Genomic DNA, 24,950 nt, shown 5'->3' on the forward strand with positions numbered 1-24,950 from the left:
AAGGAGGAGAAAGAAAAATTGTTCTCCTAAAACTCTGATGATAGAACAAAAAGCAGTGGGCTTAAATTGCAGCCAGAAGATTTAGGTTGGACATTTAAAAAAACTTCCTGTCAGAGTGGTTAAGCACTAGAATAAATTTCCTTGGGAGGTTGTGAAATATTGGACATTTGGACATTGGACATTTTTAAGAACAGGTTAGACAAACATCTGTGCTCGGTCCTGCCATGAGTGCATGGGACTGAAGTTGATGACCTCTAAAGGTTCCTTCTAGTTCTATGATTCTGTGATCATCAGAGAAAAGAGAGAGAGAGAGAGAGAGAGAGAGAGATTAGGAATCACACAAATGCATAATCTCTTTCATGCATTTTGTGTGGATTAACATTAAGGAAATCTGTAAAATCATTACTTTTACCATGAAATACTCTATTATATTGTTGCACATGGATGTTAATATATTAATATACAATAATGAAGTCCATTCCAAATCCTTTAGTACCATCCATTGTACACATATTTTCTTGTTTGTTGTGAAAGAGAGTGATACTTTAAAATAAATTCAGAAAGTCTTTTTTTTAATATTAAGCTATTTAAATGTCATTGCTCTCTTCAGGGCTTCGTTTTTAACTGTATTTTCCTTGTAGTAGTTTATTTGGTTGGGTTTCGTACTGGAAAGATGAAGGGTTTTCTAATGATACCTGACCGGTGAATTTTTTAAGCTGTGCGATAATAAAAGATTGATGAAATACAGAGATCTGCTGATGAAAGTTTAATCTGAGGATATGTCTGCTAGCTCACCTCAGGCAGAAGATTCTTCTGGGAGACTCTAATAATTCTCTCCATACACTACACTATTAACTTGACCTGTAGAGTTAATTTTTTTAATACAGTTCTGTGATATGGAAAATCTTCAGGATTTACCTGACTATTTTGCTAACTTAAACTGTGTGATTATTTTATATGTTTTTCTGGTCTTCAGTTAATCATGTTGTGACACTAATACTTTCTGGTGATATAATTTACCTTTTATGAAGTGGTTAATCAAACAAGTACCTGTAACAGCTTTATGTGTGAGTGTGCGCGCACACGTGCACGGAAATAAATATATACCGTGCTGTGACTCTAAGCCACTGTATTTGATTACATACATCAGAATGCAATTACTTTGTGATAATTATGAGAACAAAAAGAAAATAATATGTATATCTCCTTCCTATCGTCATATTTTCTGTTTCATATGCATGAAAGATATACATGATTATCAGGGTGAAAACCATTTTTCTTAGTTATCCATTAAATCTCCCTTTGTCCTGGCCTTATGATTGAGAAACGCAGCAGGAAATATTTTTAAAGGACAATTTTAAATGTCACTTCAGTTTTGTTTGGTTGTAACATGGTTAAGAATACCTGAGTGTTGGGAGGTAGGATTTTGATATGAGGAAAGTCAGCAAATCATAGTTGTATGTTTAACTTCACTTCAAGTACTGTACGTATTGCAGTCAGTGACTTGACTTGCTCTTGCACGTTTCCTTACTTCAAAAGTATCCTGTTTCAGAACTTTGATATCACAATTGTGAAAGAATAAGCCTCTCAGAACTGAGAAACATGACTTTTTTCCACTTGAGTAGTATGATTTTATGCTACTCAGTACGTGATCAGGATCAGGCTTTGCCACTCTTTCTACTGCTTACAATTTCTGACTTAGTTAAATGGCAAAGGGCCAGTGCATGGAGACTAGCAGGAGAAATAATTGAGCAAGGAGACTTTCCTACCTGGACCAATTTCACACAGCCGCACTTAATCATCTTCTGTACTTTATGAAGTTAAATTTTCATCTGGTACAAGAGGCAGCTGCCCAGCCACTTAGTAACAAAGGTTGCCATTAACACAATTCTCCTAATTCATTCTTCTCTTTGCTGTTTCCTATTCACTGGGGTACCAAGTTCAAAGGCTCTCTTCTGGTATTTAAAGTCCTTTATGGGATTAGCCCTAGTAACCTGAGAGATCATAACTCCCTCTGTGACAATGACTTCATATGACAGCTATGTTTCACCCAAAGATAGCTACTGTTAGTCAATGAGGAGAAGTTCACGCATGTTGGAGGCAGAACTTTCACAGGAAATGTACATAGAACGGTTTCCTACAAGAGATAGATAAAATGTAAGGTTCACTGCACTCAGAACTAGATGTAAAACTAATTTCTTCAGTTGGGCTTTCAGCCAATTATTTCATCCCTCACACTCAAAACAAACAGAAAAACCTGTAAATCAGTTGAATTATTGTGACTAGATAGGAACGAAGAGAAAAGGATGACCATTGGTGTTTTAGTTTTAAATGCTTGGGAGCCATTTTGATTTTACAGTGATGCTCTACTAATATTTTATCAATTGGTGTGTCACAATAGTAAAATATCCTATGGTTGTTTGCGTTCTTCATCTGAGGTGGGGGGTTTTCGGTGCACACAGGTAGGGAAAAAAGAGTAGGAAGTATAAAGACTGTCACAGAAAGAAAGAAAGATAGAATGAGCTAGACAGAGAAAACACATTGGTACATGATATAAGGCAACAAAGATGATGTGATCTAACCTGCTTAGAAACATGCTTTAGGAAAAAAAGAAGGCAGGCAGTAAAGCAAATAGAAGGAGATGCTCTGGATGTAAATAACTCAGAACAGTAAGTAATAACAGTGATAAAATGTCCATAGCCAAAATGTAGTCATAGACCAGTGGTTCTTAACCTGTGTCCCAATTAGCACAGAGCTATCACCCATTTGACATCCTCAGGACCATACAAGTAATATTAGATGCAGACCAGAAAGGTAAATATATTGAGAACCACTGCCCTAAAGAAACAAGTGGGAAAGAAGCTAGTAGGGTCAGGAGGAAGGTAGGAAAACTTGACAAATATTTGGAAAGATAAGAAAAATAGATGGGATGAAATAAACCACGGTGGCCCAAATTTTTAAATTGAGGCTTTCTAGTTGGTTGTTGGTAATCCGTCATGTCCAACGATGATGACTTGAGCTTGCACAGGCTCTTCGGTTGTGGACTCGCATATAGCTGAGGAGTCCAAGCCTTGAATGGCATGGGTGTTCACAGTGGGGGCAAAGGAATTGTCCTGGCTATCGGTGTGGCTGTCACTGTTGCTTTTCTCCTCTCACGAGCATCAATCAGGCGTATGCGTCGCTGCTCTTCAAAGTTGTCATACGCGTGTCAACTAAAAGAGTTGAGCATGTGCAAAGAACCTGTGCGGGAAAGTGTTGTGGAAAAGCCGTTGCACAGGGGCAGTTCCACTCTCTTGGTCTAAGAGGCCTGGTTCCAGTGGTACGAAAAGTCGTCATGGCTGGAGACTTCCTAGGCTGCAGTGGATGGCCATGGTGTCGTCAGTGCCTTGTCATGTCCTTCGCTCTCCACAGACCATTGCAGAACCGCCTTCCTGATCGTTGGATCTCACTGTTGATCTCATCTGCACGGTCCGCCGGACCCGACTTTGCATGCCTGGGTAGGCAAGTCCCTATCTCACCGAAGGTCTCACACCTGTCGGCTACCCTCACCTGGTTTAGCCTGCCTGTCAAAGCAGTTTATTGGGATGTGGCCACTGTGCATGCTACAGCTTCTTGGAGCCACAGGTGAAAGCTGAGTGCAAGGTGGTGACCAAAGGTGCATGAACTGCCCCCGAAGAGACACGACAAGTCCCTACACCAAAGGTGCTACCCCTCCCTGGGCACCCCAGACACCTCACTCTACTTGGTAATTTAAAGTAATCTACCATATGTTCCAGTTATGAAAACACTGTGCATATGCTTATGTTTATACCTATGAGTAATCCCATTGAAATCAATGGCCCTTCTAACGTATCTAGGGGTTTGTAAACCACCTTAGATCCTTTGGGATGAAAGGTGCTATATAGTCTGAGTCAAATTCTGTCCTCTCTTACATCCTGGGTGACATCATGAGCTGCACTGGGCTACATTGATAATGTGAAAGCAGGATGTGACCCTTAATGTAAAAGGATATTCTTCTTATCAGCAGATCAGTTTAATTATTTAAATCTCCTATATGCCTCGGGATTCCTTTTCACATCAGTTAGCAGCTGATCATGATTCAAATATTTATGCAGTTCATTTGTATGTAAATTATGGTTAGTGCTATACTCTTCACTTTTGTATTTTGAGAAAATATTTACATTTTCTAACTTCAGGGTTATAATCCCGAGAATAACTTCTTGGCATATTTCCAAATGTCAGCTTCACCAGTGAAAAGGATATTTGTTCTTTGATATTCTTTGCCTTCTGACATGGAGGTAAACCCCCCCTGAAGTCTGCTTGATTAGTGCATATATATGCATGTATACTTAAACACTAATGTGAGCATACTAGTTTTTAATTTCTCAGCATTTTGTTAATGCAAAACCAGAAAAGCATAAAAAAACACTTAAGTCTGTCACACAAGCAATTTCAGTATTTCTTTAAGAAGGAAGCTGCACGTGAAAGAAGTTGAAAAATATGTATGCCTCATATCTCGTATATTTTCATATATTCATGAAAATCATATATTTCATTCATACAAATTAAATTCCATAATAATACATTCTAGGGCTGGTTTTGTTCAACATCTGTATTGATGACCTGAATTGGGGGATGGATTGCACCCTCAGCAAGTTAGCAGATGACACTAAGCTCTAGGGGGAGAGGTAGATATGTTGGAGGGCAGGGATAGGGTTCAGCGTGACCTAGATAAATTAGAGGATTGGGCCAAAAGAAATCTGATGAGGTTTAACAGTGACAAGTGCAGAATCCTGCACTTGGGACAGAAGACTCCCAAGCACTGTTACAGGCTGGGGACTAAGTGTCTATGTAGCAGTTCGCCGGGAAAGGACCCGGGGATTACAGTGGATGAGAAGCTGGATATGAGTCAGCAGCGTGCCCTCGTAGCCAAGAAGGCTAATGGTATATTAGGGTGCATTAGGAGGAGCATTTATAGCGGATCTAAAGAAGTTATTACTCCCCTTTATTCGACACTGGTGAAGCTGCATCTGGAGTATTGCATCCAATTCTAGGCCCCCCACTATCGAAAGTATGTATACGCATTGGAGAGGGTCCAGCAGAGGGCAACCAAAATGATTAGGGGGTTGGAGCACATGACCTCTGAGGAGAAACTGAGGGATCTGGGCTTATGTAGTCTGCAGAAGAGAACAGTGAGGGGGGATTTGATAGAGGCTTTCAACTTCTTGAAAGGAGGTTCCAAAGAGGATGGAGAGAAGCTGTTTTCAGTAGTTACAGATGGCAGAACAAGAAGCAGTGGTTTCAAGTGACAGTGTGGGACGTCTAAGTTGGATATTAGGAAAAATTATTTCACTAGGAGGGTGGTGAAGTACTGGAATTCGTTACCTAGGCAGGTGGTAGAATCTCCATCCCTAGAGGTGTTTAGGTCTCAGCTTGACAAAACCCTGGCTAGGATGATTTAGTTAGGTTTGGTCCTGCTTTGGTAGGGGGCTGAACTTGATGACCTCCTGAGGTCTCTTTCAGCCCTAGGATTCTATGATTTTATGTAATAATTTAGTGATATATTAGCATAAAAATTCCTGGAAAGTATTTTATTAACTATTAGTTTTTACTTAACAAGACAAACTTACATTATATTTTTAAATTCCCTTTATTATATTCAAATACACAAAAATATAGGGTAGGTCTGAACTCCTGGGCTACGTCTACACTGGCATGAATTTCCGAAAATGCTTTTAACGGAAAAGTTTTCCGTTAAAAGCATTTTCGGAAAAGCGTGTCTAGATCGGCAGGATGCTTTTCCGCAAAAGCATTTTTTGCGGAAAAGCGTCCATGGCCAATCTAGATGCGGTTTTCCGCAAAAAAGCCCCGATCGCCTTTTTCACGATCGGGGCTTTTTTGCAGAAAACAGTACTATGCTGTCTACACTGGCCCTTTTGCGCAAAAGTCTTTTGCCCGAACGGGAGCAGCATAGCTTTTCCGGAAAAGCACTGATGATTTTACATGAGATCGTCAGTGCTTTTCCGGAAATTCAAGCGGCCAATGTAGACAGCTGGCAAGTTTTTCCGCAAAAGCAAATGATTTTGTGGAAAAACTTGCCAGTCTAGACAGAGCCCTGTTGTATTCATTAGAAAGGCTCCCGATGACTTCAGTGGGAATTGGATTAGGTCCATAGTTCATAGATGTAGGTTCAGAAGTCTAGATAATACTTACCAATATCAGTGTAGTGTTTGAATCCGAGATATTTATTATGTTTTTTACATGACATTGATTAACATTTCTTGATAGCTTGAGGGCATCATAGCAGGAGGAAATACAGGTTGTGCATTAGGCAGATTGCTATGAGTTCTAGAGGAGCTGGAAGGAATTCAAGGTTTGTGTATCCAGAAGGGGAGTATATCTTCAGCATTTAAAGAGACTGTAATAAGAACTGTATGCTTGTCATTTTTAATGTAGGTGATTGTGCCCTTTGACAGCAATTTGATGTAGTTGGGGCACTATGAATAAGCATTAAAATACTGCAATAGAGTGGCCAACCCCAGTAGATCCAACTCCCTCATGTCAGAACAGGTGCTCTCAATTTGGCCTTATAGAAGGCACCTGGGATCTATGAAGGGGCTTCAGAGTCTGAAGGAGAGGAAGCTTTGGTGAGATTCACTCAGGAAAAGTCAGGAGCCAGGAGATCATCTTGGGAAAGCTGCAGAGAGCAAGCAGCATGTGATAGGCCCCCTTGGAAGAAAAGGGAAGTATCAGGAAATCAGCTAACTGGGTGACTGTTAGGGTGCGTACTCCCCACCGTGACTCAGTTACTCACCGACTGCAAGCTGCAGTCTGCACAGGCCGCTCATCACCGGCACTGGGTGTATCTCTGCTGCCCCGCTTACCTGGGCTATGTTTCTACCACCCTCCAAGCCCTGGGCCTTGCCCCAGGCCCTACAGCCAGGGAGCACCTTAGCCGGCACTTCGCTAGCCCTTCCTGGCCACCCCAATACTGTTCTCCCTCCTGGGAGCCACCTGTTTCTTCCACTGCCAGCTCTTCACTGCTCTCCCTCCTCTGAAGGAGACTGTTCTTCTTTATATAGCCTCCAGCTGGGCTCTCGTTAGCCCTAATGGCCTCAGCTGAGTCTTTGCTTTCAGCCCCTGCTCTGGGCCTGAGTTGTGCCCTTAAAGGGCCAGTGCAGGGGAGGCGCCCTGTCACAGTGACCTTCCTGAGGCAAAGAACCAGTGTGAGAAGCCTGAAAAGGGCTGAGAACTAGGGGTATGTCTACACTGCAAAGTTAATTCGAACTAATAGATGTTAGTTTGAATTAACTTTGATAGGCGCTACACAGGCAAACCGCTAGTTCGAACTTAATTCGAACTAGCGGAGCGCTTAATTCAAACTAGGTAAACCTCATTCTACGAGGACTAACGCCTAGTACGAATTAAGTAGTTCGAATTAAGGGCTGTGGGAGGCTAGCCCTTCCCAGGTTCCCCTGGTGGCCACTCTGGGCACCACCAGGGAAACTCTTCTGCCTCCTTCCCGGCCCCAGAGCCCTTAAAGGGGCACGGTCTGGCTACGGTGCCTGTGCCAGGTACAAGCCTGCCAGCACCCAGCCAGCAGACCCTGCACCTGGCATGGCATGAACCAGCCACCCGCTGCCACCCAGCCCTCTGCCTCTTCCCGGGACCAGGCTGGCAGCTCCCGGGAGCCTGCCCAGGTCCGCAAGAGGCGGGCGCCCACCAGGTCTAGTGCGGAGATCGTGGACCTCATCCACGACCTCCGCACTAGGCACAGGAAAATGGCCGTCTAGGGCAGGATAGCTGCCAGCCTGGCTACCCGGGAGCAGGTTTGCATGAAAATCAGTGTGGTCCAGTGAGACCCCCGACCCTGAGCTTAGAATGGCCGTACTGGGTCAGATCAAAGGTCCATCTAGCCCAGTAGCCTGTCTGCCGACAGCGGCCAACACTAGGGACCCTGGAGGGGTTGGACCGAAACAATGACCAAGCCATTTGTCTCGTGCCATCCATCTCCAGCCTTCCACAAACAGAGGCCAGGAACACCATTTCTACCCCCTGGCTAATACCACTCCATGGACCCAACCTCCATGACTTTATCTCACTTCTCTTTAAACTCTGTTCTAGTTCTAGCCTTCACAGCCTCCTGCAGCAAGGAGTTCCACAGGTTGACTATTTGCTTTGTGAAGAAGAACTTTCTGTTATTAGTTTGAAGCCTGCTACCCATTCATTTCATTTGGTGTCCTCTAGTCCTTCTGTTATGGGAACTAATAAAGAACTTTTCTTTATGCACCCTCTCCACACCATTCATGCTTTTATAGACCTCTATCATATCTCCCCTCAGTCTCCTCTTTTCTAAGCTGAAAAGTCCCAGTCTCTTTAGCCTCTCTTCATATGGGACCTGTTCCAAACCCCTAATCATTTTAGTTGCCCTCCCCTCTCCCACCCTCTCTCTTCCCCTCTCCCACCTCCTTTTCCCAGTCTCCCCGAGTTTTGTTCAATAAAGAGAGTTTCTATTTTTGAACACACACGTCCTTTATTTTGTACATCAGGAAGGGGGGCTAGGGAGGGGTAAGTGGAAGGAGGTGAGGGAGGAATGGGGTACGAGCCCCCGATGGGGAGGACTGGGGAGGCTCTGCGGGCTCCTCGGGGTGGAAGCTCTCCTGCAGCCCCCTGATTGGCCCCCCCGCCCCGGATGGCAGCCTGCGGCAAGTGCAGCCGGGCTGATGGCCGAGTCCTGTGATATGCCGAGTATGGGCATTCAGGGCACTCCAAGCCAGGACTGCTTTGCTGTCCCTCATCAAGTTAGACAAGTGAGCGGGGAACCCCTGAGAACTGTCTGTCCGGGGTAGGGGTCGGGTCCCTTTAAGCACAGCCCTCGGCTAGCCTGAGACAGCAGCTCCACGCTCTAAGTTCTAATCTGATGCCCAGCCGGCACTGCTTCCGGCCATCCTTAGCCTCGGTTCAGGGTCCACTTAATGTGGACATGCTAGTTCGAATTAGCAAAACGCTAATTCGAACTAGTTTTTAGGTCTAGATGCACTAGTTCGAATTAGCTTAGTTCGAATTAACTAATTTGAATTAAGTTTGTTCGAATTAGTGCTGTAGTGTAGACATACCCTAGGAGCCTTCGGGAGGGTTATTTAGACCCCAAGACAGATAAGACCCCAAGCTGGAGAGAACAGAGATTTACATTGTTCTGGGGGACATTTTTGTTCTGGATCTCTAATCCCTGTTGTTGGGACTGATCTGCTTTAGAAAGGCTTGAACCCCATTGGGAGACAAAAGGGCTGGGAGAAGAAATCTATCCTCCATCCTGTCTGTTAGCTGCAGTTTTCCTCCTGCAGTACCAAAGCTCTGCCAATTGAGTTGGATACGACCTTTTTCAGCAGTGGAGGAATCACGTGCACTGGAAGAACAATCATCATGTCCACCAAAGGAGATTAGTCTGAACAGAAGAATGTGATCTTCCTGGCCCCAGTCTCTTCCACCCAATCCATGAAATCCTCCTCGAGACAGATGGTACTGCATACTTTGGGGAATCGCACAACTCACTTGTGAGCCATCATACTGAACCCGTTGAGGTCCATGGGATCCATATGCAAAATATAAAGTGATGCCATCCCTCCCCTCCAAGAGAACAACGGGAACTTCCTCCTGAGCTCATAGAAGAGGAAAAGTACAAGCCTGATTCAGCAGTTCCACTGTTGCCAAAAGAATACCTTCCTCATTCCCCAATCAGCTTGTTGCTCTAGTTTTGCCATTTCCTTCTTTTGACTACAAACAATTTCAAAAGCTGCTATGTAGGACAGCGGAAGAGAGGAAATCCAGGATACACGATATAAGTTTCTAGAGCTCCTGTAACTCACAGGTGCCAGTCAGATAGCCCTTCCAGTGAACAAGACCATAAAGGACCAGGCCAGGGCCATATGGTATATACCAGCCACATGCACTCCTATCCCCAAAAGAGCAGAAAAGTGTTTTGTCTTGGCAAAGGAGCTGCGTTTTTATTTACCTGTCTAATTCCCAAGTTTTTCAGACTGACACTGAAGGACGTAGATAGGATCACCTGAGAGCCACTCCAACTGATCAGGAAGCCAAACGTCTGGATCTTTTGGGAAGGAAGATGTTTGTCTGGTAGCCTCCCACTTACAATATCAAGCTATCAAGTGCAGTCGGCTATGTATTATTTTCTGAATTATTCAAAGTTACTTAATTTCAAGGGAATAGTACCTCACCAGCCCAGAATTTTGTTACAGTCTACAGTCAACATAGCGAATACTGTGTTGATCAATGATGTCTTCATTGTAAAGCACCAGGTATCATGACTGCACTCTTTGAAGAGCAGTAACAGAAGACAGGTGAGTGCTGGATATTGTCTACTTCAGCCATACCATCAAGTTTCTGTCCCCACTTCCTTCAAAACCCTCTTTCCCTTTCCTCTTTAGAGCCACTGTCAGGATGAGATCCTCCTTCAGGATGTCTTGTTCTGACGTGGTGCAGTAGAGTGGGCACTACTGCAACATACAAGAGAAGGGTTCTATTCAAAATATTTTCTCCTCCCCAAAAAGAAAGGAGGTTGGAGGACTATCTTCGACTGTCAGAATCTGTGTTTTTATTCACAAATTGAAATTCTCTGTGGTCACACATTATCCTCATACTGTCAGACATTAAAACAGTTGTATTCTACAAAAATAAGCAGGGATAGGCAAGACCTGTTGTATGTAGAAGTGGTCAATTTATGGAACTGGTATACAAGGAAGTATCGAGGAGCTAAAATCCCTCTAAGCTGTGTAGCCACACAGCAGCCTATTAAGCAGTTGCCTAAGTGCACTGGGCTGCTGTGGAGAAAGGTGCTTTTACACAAGCCCACCTGCTGTGATGCCCCAGCTCCAACCCAGCCCCAGCCAAACCAGCCATGGCTAGGAGAGGGAACTGGTGCCCAGAACTGCTGCAGCTGGAGGAAAGGCACCCTGATCCAGCCCAACCCAGAATTGCAGTGGCCATGAAGAGGTGCCCCTCGTGCCACCCAGCCCCACCAGAGCTGCTGCAGCCATGGAGAGGTGCCTCTCACCTGGCCCCAAGCTGTTGTGGTAAGAACAGGCGAGAGGGAGTCCTGACCCCCTGCCACATCCCTGGATCCCCTTCCTGCATCCCAAACTCCTTATCCCCAACTCCACCTTAAAGCCCACCCCACTCCCAGAGCCCACACCCCATCTCTCTGCCCAGCCTTGAGCACTTAAAGACACCACAAACCTCCCTGACCCAGAGCCTCCACATCACATCCATATTCGTGCACAAACAAAATTCATTCTGCACGTGGACATAAATAATTAGCGGGAACTTTCACTACAATTCACCCAAAATTCACCCCCAAAGTATCTTCAGAATTTCACACTACTCAATCTGTTCAGGTGCCCGTGTTATTTCTGCAGCCCTGTGTTTTGGAGGGAAAAAAAAGGCTTCATTCCCTTGAGATGAGAAGAGCTATGGCATTTTACCCACAGAGAATGAAACAGATAATAAAAGTCACCTATATTGTTGCTTTAGTAGAACAAGCTATTTGCTTCCAGAGAATCTCTAAGTGGATTTCTTAGTATCCTAATTTATCAGTTGAAACACCTGACATGGAATAAAGACTACCACTAAAGAGCCCAGGCAAGCTTCATAGCATCACTTCACAAGGTAACCCCTGCTTGATATTTGCAAGGCAGTAACATGAAGTTACATCCACACATTCAAAAGACATTATACTTTAGTCTAAGTCTCCATGGCTGACTCGTGCTTTAGGATACAGGTTCTCTGGTCCTCTCATTTGCATCTTCAAACTCTCCTCCTCTTGGAGTGCTGCTTGTCAGTCACACACAGTGGAACATTTATAGCGACCAGCACTAGAAGAAAGAAAAATTACTTAATGCTTTGTAACTAATCAATGCTATTTTCAAGAATCCTCATCGCAGGTACATGGAGGACATGTGTACCCATCCTGAAATAGAGAGGAATCACACATCTCAAAGAACTCTAGTAAAAAAGGGTAAATAATGTCCCTTTTCTACCCTCACAGTTGTGGAGAAATTCCTAAAGGAGTGAACCAGCTGCATTGTAAACTTTTAGAAGCCAGAGGCAACTCTCATACCACTCCCTAACATATATTACTTTTCAATTATCTTGTGGCTTTTAAGTTAATTTTATGATTTTGGAGTCAATATCTGGGATTTCTGAATGGTGAAGGTCTCCAATAGTATAGACAGCAGCAGGCTATATTTTAAATACAGTGCAAATCATATGCACGGAGTTGGTTAGATGGGACCCAAACTTTGGGTTTTCAGTTTTAAAAGCTGTTTCTGTAGTTGCCATTGAAGCTGCAGAAGAGATCCCTTAGCTGACAGATAGTTATGTCCCTTATCCTTTTTGTGGGCCAACAACTAGAAGGCACAAGCACAGAGGCTAGATTGGGAGTGTCAAGAAAGTGGGTCTGAATGTAAATAGTGATTTAGAATATTATTTCTTTGCATGGGACTAGCCAAGGTCAAATATTCGTCCATCCTATATCTTTGGTGGAAAGTTAAGGACACAAAAAACTTGAGAAATCATCTGTAATACATACCAGTTCAACATGGGATTAAAAATTAATCTCAAATCATTTTAAGTATTTAAATGTATTGGCACCTTTTCTCCCCCGTCAAAATCCACGTCTATATCTTTGAATCTATAAAGCCTGAATGAGTTAACCGGGAACTGAGTAGTGCTTATGGTAGTCTAATCAAACAAAACAAAACTGGTTTGTAGCTGCTGAGCATACATAAAGTAACATTAAGGAAGAGCTATCATCCAGTTTAAATGTGAGATGGAATGAAATAAAATTGATTTTTTTTAAGATGCTGATCTAGTCCTCTGAACTTGATCTTATAAGGACACAACTTGTCTGAGCTGAATAGGTAGTTTTTTTTCTTCATGCATGTATTTAAAACGTGTAAAGTTTTAAAATAGTCTTTACGTTCTGCACTATTTGAATGAAAGTGGTGGAGGGTTTTGGTTTTTGTTAATTAGCTGGTACCCAAACTCCAAGTTCGTAATTTTAAAAGCTGCTTCTGCTACTGAAGCTGCAGGAAAGCTATGGATTGGAGTTCCCTATAAGAGGTTCACTTTTGCAGCTGCTCAAGAGAGATTCAAATCCCATCCAGCTGATTAGCAGAGCTCCCACAGGTTTTGTTTCTACTGGTGGCGCACATTCATGCATGTTATGGTGCACATAAAACTTGACTCTACACATGGGTGGAAAAAATATACGCATGGATGGAGAAGATTAGTTAGAGGGACTATTGCTGTGGATACTCTCTGATTTGCAGCAATGTAGTGGGAAGTATATGTGAGCAGCCATATTTCACATTATGGTATTTAGACTGGAGATTCTTAACTAATAGACATCATGGTTCTTGGGTGTTGGACACAGGTGGTTAAGGGGAAAGAGGAGAGAAAAGACCCCCCGATCTCATTTTATTAAATGGGATGGGAGTCCCAGCTTCATGAGAAGTGGGTTCTGGGGTGGTCCCAGTATGGTAGTTTCCGGGTTAGACACTCTCTTGAAATATATTCCAAAATCAAAATCTGGCTTTCAAAAATAAGCCTATTTTCATTATTTGGTATTTTTCTTTCTCCCCCCCCTTCCACTCTCCCCCTTCTCTTTCCCTTCTTTTTTCTCTCTTTTTCAGAGTCACTGACAATTTTTTATTTGGGTTTTTCATTGATATACTGAGAAAAATTCTTACTAAACCAACAATCTTTTCCAAGCAGTTCTACTTTTCTTAGGGCATAATTTTACTTCAGGTGACTTCTAGAAGATTTACACGGCGTTGCTTGGGTCCATAACTCTAAGTTCCGTTTTTCTTCATTTAAATCATTGTTCTGGGGTAGGGCTGCAGAGGAGTGATTCAGTATACAGGCTGCCCCAGGGAAAGAGGAAAATCACAGCTCCCTCTCACTGTAGCAGCTTGGGGCCAGGGGAGATGTGCCTGTTCAAGGCATTGCAGCAGGCACAGCCAAAAGAGGGATGCAGGTCCCCCAGCTGGGGGACAGACACACGCAGAAAGACACACACTCTGAAATAGATAGTAGATAGCTGTCCCATTCTCCACCTCTACTGGACCAATGGGATTATAGCTGTCTCAGTTCCCATCTCTGTCTCTTTGCTGCATTCCCTCCCTCCCCTCATTGTCATTCTATCCCTCCTACCATACCCCTCTCTTTCCATTTTATGAGAAAATCAAATTCCATGAACATCCCATTGTCCTGGCACAACCAAACTTTTTTCTTGCTTTAAGTTAGGATAAAAAGAAGCTGCGTACCACATTTGGTGGTCCTAGCTCTTACCTTTTTAGAAGGAGTTCTTAAAAACAGACTCACAATCAGGCCAATGCACATACTCTCTCAAATATATGTGTGTGATTTTTTTCTCATCTTTTCATTTGGAAAAACAAGACCGTTTGATTGAAATTTACTGTATTTTTATTTTCATTTGGACAGCGGGGCTGACAGGCACTGCAAACCCCAAGGCAAGGTGGGGGGACAGCTCTGTGCCTTCAGAAGGGGTGGGGCATCAGATGGAATGGGCAATGAACCTTTAGCACTGTCCAGACCACCGTGCATCCTCCCTCTTCCCAAGCCCTTAGATTCATTCGGAATGGTGCTCCAGCAGCAATTCAGAGGGGGCCAAGGTACTTCTGCTTTGAAAATGTCTGAATGTGACTTCTCATTTCTCAAATGGAGTGGCAGCTTCTGTGTATCAGGACTTTCAAGAGTCGTATCGGTTCACTATAGTGGCAAAATTATTTTACTGCCTTACTCCTGGTAGCCCTATAGCAGTAAGGAGCTGGATCAGTAACAGAATTATTTATTAAGTTCTAATCTGTTACTCTGTTGAAAATCAGTGGAATGTAATGGGGTTGCACTGGTGTCTTTGAGGCTTAACATGGCCTGCCAAATTTGATAGTGATGTTTATGACTAACAGAACTCTAGCTAGAAGCGCAGAGCCAGGCTGAGATTATATGACTGACCGTTATATAAAATATCTTTTTTACTTTAGCTGAGCACATTTGATAGGGAACTCACTGAAAGACGACAAACCTGGCACCCCAGAGTATGGTTTTTAATCACTTTAGAGCAAATCCACGCTTTATGTTTGATGTACAGTACTGTGCATTAATATTTTGGAGTAACACATTATATGAAGTAGGGATGTAAATGAGTAGTTGAGTATACAATTAACTGATAAGCCTACACTTATTGGTTAATCTTCTCACTACTTGCATTCTCTCCTCCCCCCCTTTCCCTGCTATCAGAGGCAGCAGTGAGGGGAGGCTGCCTCAAAGCAGCCCCTTTCCACTGGGGGTCTGAGCTCCCACAGACAGAGGCGGCTTGCATTCCATGGACAGAGGCTGCTTCATGGCAGTCTCTCTCCCTTCCCCTGCGCAGCAGACTGTGTCTGTGGGGAGCTTAGAGCCCCATGGACAGGGGCTGCTATCAACCTGCACTGTTGTCTCTGTATCAGAGGCAGCCATGTGGGGCAAGAGGCAGTCAGCCTGCAAGGGGAGCTACTTTTCAAACTGGCTTCCCTCGTGATACAGAGGCAGCAGAGCGGGGTGGCAGGAGGCACCGGGTCCAGAACACACAGGCTGCAGGCCCCAACCCCAGGGGCTATAGAATAGTCAAGTAACCGAGTATGAGGTTACTCGACTATTCTATTACCGGCTAGCTAACATTCCTAATCTTAAGCATATATTTATACAGATCAGTGATTCAGTTCACTGGCATAAGCAGGTGTAACATTGAAAGTGAATGGAGTTGTGCTTAATTCTGTATTCTGTGATTTGGCTTTTTCACTGCCTTTTAAAAAGAGAATGCATTTAACTTTCTATACTACATCCTATTTAAACTATTTTGGTTAATGCGCATCAACAAACAGAAAAAACAACAACAAATCTTTATACACTTGCAACTTTCCCAAAAGGTTGCTTCTAGTCCAACAAATTAGAGCTAATTGTGCTTAGAGGACAGAAAGATAATTTACAGTAAATACATTGTATTGGGAGAATGGAAAGACTTTTTCCCAGCCCAAAATGTACTGAACACTAAAATGGTTAAAATCAGTGATAACAAGGAGAAAAAGACACACCCCTGACTGAGCCATGCAATTCAGGAGACAGCACCCACTCATTCACAGCTGTATCCAATCAGCACAGCCCTGCACAGTGAGTGAAGAGAGAATGAGGGCGGCCTGATGAAGAGAGTGAGAGCTGACAGGATTTGGTTCAACTTGATACAAAATGAATGAGTTACCATTCTCAGGAGTATTCAGCACAGGTCCTTGAAGTACAAGTACATGGATTGATCCAAGAGCAGTTTGCATCATCTGTACATCCAGAGGGGAACAGGACCAGGCAAGACATTGAGTTGGGCGGTTGTATCTGACGTGCTTGGCATTAAAATCTCGTTTGCTGCAATAAAAAAGGTAAGAGACTTAAGGAAAAAAAACCTACTCCTCCCAGAGGATGCACCACAATAGAAACATAGTAGTGTCCTTTGTGTCTCACTGTATTTTCAGAGCTGTGGTCCATTAGGATAAATATCCTGTGTAACTGCCTGCAAGGCAAATGATAGCTTCTGGCGTGACAAAGGCAAGTCAGATTTCTTTTCTCAAGTGCTGACACTTTAACAACCTTCACAAAGGCCTTGTACCAGAGATATGGGAATGTATGGTATGTTGTAAGTATTTGTTGCTTCTCCCCTCCCCCTTCTTTCCCTTCAGATGTTGCTCATTTGAGCGGCAAACTAATGAATGTAGCTTAGACCTTGAGAGGCTTGATTGATTTGTTGGTTAGTGTTCAGTTCAGAATTCCTGTTCCTAAGGTGGCTGCAGTTCACTTCATAGCTACCTGCCTAAATGTGTGTGTCTGGACATAGTTTGCTTTTATTGCCAGTACTGTGTTAATAAACAAAAAGATGAAAAATAGCAAATTGAAGAAAGCTCATTTGCAAAGGGTGACATAAATCTGTGTTTGTTGCTGTGTATGTATAGTGTCTATATAATTTTCTCACTAAATAGGATAACTGTTGGCTATGGATTTCAATAGATCTTTAACAATACAGATTATTCATTTCTAATTCCTGGGTCTCTGATTTTAAGATTTTTAAAGAATGTATATTTGTAAAGAATGAATATTTCATAAAGACTGAAGAACTATAACCTCATTGAATTCTTGGCAGAGATTAATATACAGTATATGTGAGACAGTTTAAGGCTCTTTTGACTGAAGAAAAAACTTAAAAAATTTAAATGTAATGTATTAGCTTGGGTGCTCAGAAAGGAATCTGCTTTCTCAAGGCTATCTGTATTCCTGAAGAATTTGAAACAGGGTGAATTTCATTGATAGATAATTGCTATAGAGCTGTGAATCCTCATTATAATATTGAGCAGGAGAAGGAAAGGCAAACACATTAATCTTTTTCCCCCTCCCCCACTTAATTCAGCAGTTACTTCTCAGTTGGGTTTGTAACATGAGTTGTGGAACCTCTTTGCTTGCCTATTTATCTCTGGTCATTTTTCTTTCCTTGGTGTAAAGGGTAGTAAGCATTTTTGAGGCTTGATTTAGCACAAAAAAACATGCGAAGAAGTTTGTCTCTTAAAACTATGACTAATTACATTTATTGTAGTATATTTATTTGTAGCATATTGTTAACATAAATGTAATAACTTTGGGTGTGAGAGATACTGTTGTTTACCCCAAAAACACTCACTTAAGAGAAGAGCTAGTTTTAAATTTTGTTTTGTAAAATGGTAGCTTTATTTTTGTAACTTGGATATTTCTAATAATAATGTTGGTTTAGTATATCTGAAAAATACAAATCCATTTTAGAATATATTTGGCAGCCATGAAAACAAATTTATATTCAGCAATAAACAAATAACCACGCTTATAAGGTTTCTCAGGTGTATTATTAATTATAAGACCCAAACTGCAGTTAAAAGTAATGTGCGAATTAGTATTTTGGCGATTAAGTATGTATTGGTAGACTATAAAAATTCTTGGAACTATTACAATATATTGTGTAAATGTATTCAGCCAGGTTTTTCAGGAGCTGTTGTTCTTCAAGATGATAAATAAAAACTACACATGGTAGAGGACCAAATTCTAATTTCATTAGCACCAGTGTACTTCCAGGGTAACTGCATTGATTTAAGAGAGATACATGACTTTAATCCAAATGTACTATCCTTTTGTCACTGCATGCAGAATTTGCTTCATTGTATTTTGAGAGGCCTCTTGAGAACTCTTATTTTTGTCTGAAACTGGGCCATGTCAAATTTAATCAATTTAAACTGGGAAATAAAAATATATGAGAGGTGTTCAGTTTAGTTGCTCCATTATTGGAGGTAATTAGCTGGTCTTTACAGTTGTTTTTGATCACTGATGAAGAAACCATCACTGATCATTCTGATTGTGTTCTGTATCATGGAGGTTTTGTCTGATTAATGCTTGTACAAGTTTCCAAAATAGCTGTGCCAGAAGTGAATATGTTTATGGTTGAATCTGATACTCTGTCAAAGAACACATGAGCCACCTGAAACGATGTTCAGCTGAACTGGAGAAAAATTGTTATTCCTTCTTAATTTTTTTCTGCTGCCAAGACCCATTTATTTCCCCTACCAAGCAGAACATTTTATGATGTGTTCATATTTAATTACAGAGTTTCTTAGGAGATGGGAAACAATGCTATTGTATTACATGGTTAATTCTGGTTGTATTTGGTGACCTCTAATTTAAATTAGGCGGAGGAAGGTACCTTAGATGTCAGATGATACACTGCTTGGGGCTAGAAGCACACTGACTGCTTCGTTTGAGGCTCTGCATTCAATTTCTATTATGTAGGAACTGTGGTTGAAAAAAATGCTTTTGTAAGCTTATTATTTATTTATTAACTTAGGGAATTTTTGGTTTATGGAGGCCCAGCAGGGAAGTTATGCCACATCAAGTATCAGTACGATATTGAGCACCCAAACTACTATTGTGACTTTGCTTGGGTGCCGTCTTATAAAATTCATTCATCGTTCTATTTGGTTTTGAAGTGGTTTCATACAGCGTGTGTCAAGCAGTTTGAGATATTTATTTCACTTTAAAAACAGAACTTGACTAGATTATGGGGTTTCTATGTAGGATAAAATTAATAACAGAGCCAGAACAAGACATCAATTTTTAAGCAGAATTCCCCAGTGCTTCCAGTGGGGATTTTTGCTTAAAAATTGATGGCACACTCTGGCCTGTAGTCAATAGGGAGTTTTTATAGCAAGAGCTACAGCCATAGATTTACTTGATTTTAGAATTTGGTAGAGGAGAGAGCCCTGAGAGACAGGGCCAGATGCTCAGCTGATGTAAATCAGCCTAGTTCCGCTGACTTAAGTGGAAAGAATAATGTAGCTTGTGGAAAATAATTCATTTGGGGTGCATCTACACAGCAGGGCTTAACACGAAATAAGCTATGCAAATTGAGCTACATTAGTTGCATAGCTTATTTCAAAATAGCTTGTTTTGAAATTGGGAGCATCTACACAGCACTTGCTTTGAAATAGAGCACTCTTCCTCCGACTTCCCTTATTTCTTGTATAATGAGGGTTACAGGAGTCGGAGAAAAAAGTCATTATTTTGAAATAACTGCCTGCTGTGTAGACACGGACTAAGTTATTTCAAAATACCCTAGTTATTTTAAAGTAATGTTGCTGTGTAGAAAAGACAGGGTTTGACACAGCAAAATGGATATACAGTTAGTTTATAAATGTGATTTACAAAACTGTAAAGCGGGGGTGGGGAAATTTAGGCCCAGGGGCTAGATGTGGCCCCCGACTTTCCTGGATCCAGCCCCTGAGGCTCAGCATTGAGGAGCCTGCACTGACACGCCAGCCCCCCAGCCACCCACCCTCAGGGCTGTAGCACACAAAATCTACTAGTCTGTGCCCCCTAGGCTCTGTATAAGGGGAATGTGAGGTGTGTGTTTTCTTTCTCAGTTAGGGGCCTCTCACTTTGCTTCTCACTTGTGTGTGGTCCCTGAAAATAGGTTCCCCACCCCTTCCCTTAAGATACAGTCTCTGTACTCTGTTGTCTGGCTTCAGAGTAGTAGTGTATGAAGATGCACATCTATGCATTTAAGTAAACAAAATGGAAGAGCTTATAAAGCCTCCAGTATTTGAAAGTACAGGCAGTCCCCGGGTTACATGGATCCGACTTACATCGGATCCCTACTTACAAACGGGGTGAGGCAGCCCCGCACTAGCTGCTTTCCCCCAGCAGACCACGGAGACGCGAAGCTAGCGCGCCCCCCAGCAGACCAGGGAGATGCGGAGCGGCTTTTCTCAGCAGACACCTCAGCTTGAGAATAAAGGACTGAGGGAAATGAGGTGTGGGAGAATAAAACTGAGCTCTGGAGAAATGTTTGGCTAGAGTTTCCCCTACAATATGTACCAGTTCCGACTTACATACAAATTCAACTTAAGAACAAACCTACAGTTCCTATCTTGTACGTAACCCGGGGACTGCCTGTACTGATATTTCAGTTTATTGGTATCTTACTGTTAATGAGGTGCCCAGAATTGGAGACAACCTCTACAAGCACATATAGAATGGTATGTAGCGAAAGGACTGTAAACAGCTAGCTTTGGTCATTGACATCTTCAGTGTAGGTGGTAGCCCAAATATACATCAGACTTTTACAATACTGTATCGCACTGCAAATGCAAACTCATGCCTGATTTGCTCTTTGTTTCAGAATTTACTGCTATGTAGTTTTCTTATTCTCATCATGTGTCTGTGTTTCACCTTTATTCCGGCTTAGACCCTTCTCCACATGTTGCAGTTGTTCCTAGTCCTGTTGGTACTAGTCTTTGGGCTGAGATGCTCCTCAAACCTGAGTGTAAAGGCTAAGGAAGCAAGATGGTGCTGTTGCTCTGAAGGAGGGCTGACAGGCTATACATTCCAGGGGTTGAGGAGCAACAAGAATATAGAAGATTGAGGAGGGGAAGCAGAAGCAGTCAACCATAATCTAGATGGGATATGTATCATTGGGCCTACTCCTCAGAAGATGACAGAAGATAATAAGAGTGGACAGGATGAAGAGGAAGAAGAGAATATAATGTGTTGTTTGAGCTCAGTGCTAGGAATTGCGAAGTGTTTAAGGCTTTTTAATTTATTATGGTGTGATAGAAGATGGTAATTTTCTCTTTTGGATGTCATTGTGTGAGAATATCTGAAAGATTATGAAGAGACTCTGTAAAAACTGGAGCAAGTTTAATTCCTAAATCTTCATTTAATCAAAGATATTACTATACACAATAGTGTCCAGTTTTTGTAGTATAGTTAATACTATGCAATATCACAGGAACACATTTTACCATGGATTGTCTACTATACATAACAAGCAGATGGTAGAGAGGGTAGTAAAAATGTAAGAATAAATACAGAAGAATACAGTGTTCCCTATAACATTTTCTGATTTTGGACAGGTTAAAGGTTTTTTTGGGCAGGTTGAAATTTCTTATGTGCAGCACCAGTATTGAGGTAGTGTATGGATGTGCACCACCAATACAGACAAAACACATACACATTTTAAGCAGTCCATGTGTGTGGAAGAAAATATATTAAAACAAGATGCCTGGGTCTAGTTGCTATGAAGTACCTTTAGTGCAGGGGTGGGCAAAAGGGCCGCCAAGCTGGTTGATCCACTCTGTGAAGGCCCTGCTGCTCCCCGCCCTCAGGCCAATTAGGGGCTGGGGGCAGGGAAAGTGCATGAAGTTTCCTCCACCCTGCCAGGAGCACACAGTGCTTTGAAGTGCCATGAACTCCTGGAAGGGTGGGAGGAGGCTTCGCATGCTCCTCCGCCCCCAGGTCCTGATTGGCCTTGGGGTGGGGGAGCACAGGAAGTCTTTTCCCAGTGCCAGGGGCATGGGTGCTTAGTGGGAATGGGGGGGACAAAGGGGCTCCCTCACCCCCAGACCAATCATAGTCTGTGGGTGGGGAAGCCTGAAGCATCCTGGCCCTGCCCCTTCCTTGGCTGCATGTTTCAAAGAGCTTGCAAATAAGGTTTCATCCTACAAAACTAGTATCACACCCAGTACTTGCTACTTCTGACTCTCAAGAGCCAGAGCTGTACCACATAGCAAAAATCTGGCCTTCGTGCAATACAATTTACCATGTATTAATTAGTAACACAGGATTTTTAAAAATCAGTAAGTTCAGAGTTTTAGATATCTGCAACACTCCAAAAAATGCTGTTAAAAGAATCTTTTTCTTTATTATTCTTAAGCCATTAACACACATGTAAACTTTGTTTGAAATGCAATCATATAAATGTCCTCCTAGCACACACCATGTAGTTTGGTTCCCCAACCCAACCTAACCTACTAGAGAGGACTGCAGCAAATCAGGACTGCAGTGAGTCAGGACACCCCAAACAAACTGCTTCCTACCTCCACTTCAGTGCACAGATGCCAGCACACATACCTCTCTTTCCCCCACCAAACCCATGCAGTCAACCCCTTATCTCTTCCTTCCCAGCCCAGGAGGGTTGAAGATAATTAGGGCCATGATCTGCTATTGATCTATATAGATGTTCTGCACAAAAGACAGTGACAAGGTATGATCTTATTTTCAATAGAGTTAATGTACTAATGAGCTAGCATATTCTTCATTCAGACTTATTAGCTTTACCAACAAAGTTTGATTAGACTTCATTGTACAGGAAAAATGCTTTCCCCTTCAGATGCTGTGTAGGAAGCTATTGTCTTGTCCTGATGTTTTCGCAAAAGTAGTTAGCAAAGAACTGTTTATGTTCCATATACGTGTATTTTTAAGCAAATGTTTATCTAAATCGATATATAAGCTTCTATTAAAGATGTTCTAGATTGTCAACAACTGACAATAATTAAAAACTGTACAGGATGAGAACAAAAAACACTTAGGTAAGCCTGAGCTTTGGTTATCTTTTTAAGCACATGTCAGCCGACGGTCAGGGCAGTGTGTGTGTGTATGTTTCCGAGAAAAGGTTTAACGTCCGTGCCTTTACTGCTAGGACCTGGGTCCCATCGCAGAGGGTGGCCAGCAGGCCAACAGACGCCCCGTTATATAGGAAGAGCTTATTACATCTTAGATTTCAGCTGCTAGAATTTCATAATTCCTTCGCAGCGGGCAGCCTTGAGGAAAGACTGAAAGATGCCCCAGTGGATCCTGTCACCTGGGAGTGACACAGATCCAAACGCCCAAGCTCTTCCTATAACTGTCCCTTTAGACCGGCTGAAGTTCTTTTAAATTGTGCTTGGTTCTGTTACAGCAACTGAAGGAGGCAGGTTAAAGCTTAAACAGTTACAGGTTTATTGAGGAAGCTTATAAATCATATGGTTGCAATGGCTATTGTTCTATTTCTTAACTATTAGCAAAATATAGGTCTTAAAATGGTTACAAAGAAGATAAAGATAGAAAAATAGAAATAATGGTACCAAGTAACAGCTTACTCTTGCTATGTGGACACTTAAGACAGAGGACCACATCCAGGTACCATTTTTACCCCCTTCTGTGCCTCTCGACTCCAGCATGTCAGGCCAGGGCCGGTCCCTCAATTCCTAGGAAAGACGAAAATACGAGGTGGGCGTCCCCATAGAACCTCGGGAGGTCAAACACCTAACCCGACCAGCAGGTAGAGGGTAGAATGACACTCAAAGTGAGTGTGTGCTGGGCCCATCTTTTATAATCATGGGGTCACGTATTTCTCTTTCTTATCTATCATGCCAATTGATGCTGGTCTGTCTGCTGTGAGACCAGTTCTTACAAGGGAGTTGTGAACTTAATTTACACTTGTAAGAGAGAATTGAGGTGATTAAATTTTGAAGTACTGGACATTGTTTTCTCAGTGGGAAATTCCTCTTCCTGGGACTGTGTGTGTTCGAATCAACATAGGTGCCAGCCGCAGCCTCGAGGCCAGCTTATTGACTTAGCTGCTCTCTATCTACATATCTGTGTTTCAGCTTCTCATTATCAGATGAGCCAGCATAGACTATGCTGATATTATTGCTCCTTCTCTGCCCTGTGCTTCAGAGAGGCAAATAAGATGGATGATATGGGGTTAGTCTGTCTGGCCACAGCACACTATTGCCATATTCACCTTTTGTAACCATGCTTAGTCATCTAATTGTACATCCAAATGTAGCTGATGCATTACATCTGGTGCCATTGATTTTTAAAAACTAAAGTATGTTTCCTTCCTTAAAAACAAATTATTGAGAAATACCCAGTTTTGAATTTTTTGGGGGTTAGGGATAGGGTTACCAGATGGTTTAAAAAAAAATACCGGGCACATTTGATCTCAGATTGGGGGGGGGAGGGTCCGGCTGGGAGGCGAGCAGAGCTGGCTGGGAAGAGGTTAGGGGCAGTGGGGTTGGCCAGGGAAGATCGAGGGGGGTGGGAACTAGACGGCAGGAAGCGGGGCTGGCCGGGACGGGGTTGGGAGGAGCAGGGCTGGCCGGGGGGAGTGGGGCTGGTAGGGAGGGTGTCGGGGGGAGCAGGGCTGGCCAGGGAGGGGGGTACTGGTTAGCGGGAAGCTGGGCTGGCTGGGAGACAATTGGGGGGAGTGGGGATGGGGGGGACCTGCCAGCAGGGGGTGGGGTGGGTCTGGGCGCATGCAGATCCCGGGGTGCTGCCTGTCCTGCACACCGTCCTGGTGGGGCTCACAAGCGAGTCTGGCCCTAGGGATTCCATCCCACCTGGCCCCGCCCTACCCCCCTCCTCTCTACTGTGTAGTTGAGTACTGCCTGGCTGGTAGACACGCTCATGCAGTGTGAGCATGTCTACTAGCCAGGCAGTACGCAACTATGTACTGATACTCATGATCAGGGCTCGCTGAACCGCGGCGAGCCTCA

General features: G+C 42.9%; 1 protein-coding gene across 13 annotated transcripts in view; it reads left to right on the forward strand.

Annotated features, from left to right (window-relative positions):
- APBB2 (amyloid beta precursor protein binding family B member 2) overlaps positions 1–24,950 on the forward strand; it is a 329,929-nt gene that overhangs the window by 271,956 nt on the left and 33,023 nt on the right. The window contains exon 1 of one of the 13 annotated variants that reach the window (XM_006129490.4): positions 16,252–16,505. The exons of the other annotated variants lie outside the window; for them this stretch is intronic. The gene's annotated coding sequence lies outside the window, so the exon portion shown is untranslated. Of the gene's footprint in view, positions 1–16,251; positions 16,506–24,950 lie in introns of those variants that run through there. 13 annotated transcript variants of the gene reach the window in all.

This window comes from Pelodiscus sinensis, chromosome 5 (genome assembly GCF_049634645.1).
Source record: "Pelodiscus sinensis isolate JC-2024 chromosome 5, ASM4963464v1, whole genome shotgun sequence".
Taxonomy (NCBI): Eukaryota; Metazoa; Chordata; order Testudines; family Trionychidae; genus Pelodiscus; species Pelodiscus sinensis.